This window comes from Lathyrus oleraceus, chromosome 2 (genome assembly GCF_024323335.1).
Source record: "Lathyrus oleraceus cultivar Zhongwan6 chromosome 2, CAAS_Psat_ZW6_1.0, whole genome shotgun sequence".
In the NCBI taxonomy this organism is placed as follows: Eukaryota; Viridiplantae; Streptophyta; class Magnoliopsida; order Fabales; family Fabaceae; genus Lathyrus; species Lathyrus oleraceus.
Window position 1 is genome coordinate 9,731,161 of NC_066580.1, and position 2,485 is coordinate 9,733,645.

The 2,485-nt window shown below is 39.5% G+C and overlaps 1 non-coding gene across 1 annotated transcript; it reads left to right on the top strand.

Annotated features, from left to right (window-relative positions):
- The first annotated feature begins 1,106 nt into the window (after positions 1-1,106).
- On the top strand, positions 1,107-1,213 carry LOC127124184 (small nucleolar RNA R71). Its single transcript, XR_007803810.1, has one exon. It is a non-coding gene; the product is annotated as a small nucleolar RNA R71 (small nucleolar RNA).
- The last annotated feature ends 1,272 nt before the right edge of the window (positions 1,214-2,485 follow it).

Below are 2,485 nucleotides of genomic sequence, written 5' to 3' on the forward strand. Positions count from 1 at the left end.
TAGCTTCTGTAAAAGGAATTGTGACGTTTAATTGTTTCAGTAGGTCAACAAATTTTTTAAATTGGCCCGCGTCTTTGGTTTTAATAAGCCTTTGAGGATAAGGGATAGGTGGTTTGTAAGGCGGTGGAGGTACATAAGGTTCTTTCTTTTCTACGGTTTCCTTATTACTCTCTTCCTTTTCCTTAGGTTTATTTTCTTCCTCAGTTGACTTTTTAGAGTTTTGGTTTTCAATTCTTGGATCAGATGGTCCTTCTATCTCTGTTCCACTTCTCAATATAATTGCATGAGCGTGGCTTTTCGGGTTAGATTGGGGTTGTCCAGGAAATGTACCAGTTGGAGCAGCAGTAGGCGCTTGTTGTTGAGCTACTTGTGAGATTTGTGTTTCCAGCATTTTGTTATGGGTAGCCAGAGCATCTACTTTACTTGCTAGTTGTTTAATCTGTTCGTTAGTGTGTACATTCTGGTTTAAGAACTCTTTATTGGTTTGCTGTTGAGAAGCTATGAAGTTCTCCATCATGATTTCCATGTTGGATTTCCTAGGAACGTTATTGTTAGGTGTAGATGGGGTCGGCTTTTGATATCAAGGAGGTATAGCTGGGGCTTGATTGGGAGCTTGACCTGGTGCGTATAAAGCATTATTACTCTTATATGAAAAATTAGGATGGTTCTTCCAGTTCGAGTTATAGGTATGCGAGTAGGGATTTCCTTTAGCATAGTTCACTTGCTTTGCTTGGATTCCTGTTAGGAGTTGACAATCTGTAGGAGTGTGACCTTGGATTCCACAGACTTCGCAATTTTGAGTTGCGGCAACCGCGGTGGCTGGAGGTGATACATTTAAACTTTCAATTTTCTGGGCAAGAGCATCCACTTTTGCATTAACATGATCAAGGCTACTTATGTCGTACATGCCACTTTTCGTTTGAGGTTTTTCTACCATTGTTCGGTCGCTTCCCCACTGATAATGATTTTGGGCCATGCTTTCGCTAAGTTGATAAGCATCGGCATAAGGTTTATCCATAAGCGCACCACCTGCGGTGGCGTCTATTGTTAACCTTGTGTTGTACAAGAGACCATTATAGAAGGTATGAATTACTAACCAGTTCTCTAAACCATGGTGTGGACAAAGTCTCATCATGTCTTTGTATCTTTCCCAGGCTTCGAAAAGAGACTCGTTATCTTTCTGTTTAAATCCATTTATCTGGGCTCTCAACATAGCTGTTTTGCTTGGAGGAAAATATCGGGCAAGAAAGACTTTCTTCAACTCATTCCATGTGGTGACTGAGTTGGAAGGAAGAGACTGAAGCCATCTTCTAGCTTTATCTCTTAACGAGAAAGGAAAAAGACGAAGTCGAATTGCCTCTGAAGTGACACCATTAGCTTTAACAGTATCAGCGTATTGGACAAATACGGATAAATGAAGGTTTGGATCCTCGGTAGGATTTCCAGAGAATTGATTCTGTTGCACTGTTTGTAACAGCGAAGGTTTAAGTTTGAAGTTGTTTGCTTCGATTGCGGGTGGAGCAATACTCGAATGCGGCTCATCCTGCGATGGAGCGGCGTAATCTCGAAGAGCACGAGCTGGTTCTGCCATCTCGGGTATCGGCGAAGGAAGAAGATTTTTGAGATCAGGAATTTCGATTGGAGGAAGATTGTTTGCAGCACGATATTCCCGAATTCGTCGTAAGACTCGGAGATATCGTTCAACGTCGTTGATTCGTAAGTAGTACGGTTCGCCTTGTGAGCGAGTGTGTGGCATGCAAATCAACGAAAGACAAGGAAAAATAAAAATGCCTTAGTCTCTACAGCGTAACAGAAGAGTTACGATATCGACTAAATAAAAGTCCCCGGCAACGACGCCAAAAACCTGATCGCGACTTTATGAGTCTAATGGGGTAATGACTGCAAATGCACAGTCTTATCGCGTAGTTTTAAAAGATATCGATCCCACAGGGACTTAATGAATCGATATACCGTTTTTCTAAGGTTACTTCGTAAAGCTAAGGCAGATGATACTTTGATGATTAGGGGGAAAAGTAAAACTAAAATCGGATCTAGATTAAATATCAAATAAGCGCGGATATCGGTATGCAGTTCGTCGTAATTAGGGAATCAAATCTTCGTTGGTTTCTTAGTTTTAAAATAAATCTTTTCAGTAGACACTATTGATTAAAAGTCTTTTCTCAAACTCTCGCTCTGTTGAATCAAACTATAACTTTATATTAACGTACGCTCTCACTATTTAGTTAAGTCCAAAATCACTTTTTGAAAACAATAGAATTTGTAGAAACTCTTTTTAAGAAAATGCTAACCATTTAAACACCCTCGTCTCAAACTCTCGCTCTGTCGACTTAGATTATATGATTAAACTTAAATGCTTAACTCTCGTCCTCACATTTAACCTTTAAAAATACTTGTTGAAAATGATTAGGATTTAATTAACTCTAAAAATTGCTTTCTCCCTGATTTAAAAATAATGTCCAATTTA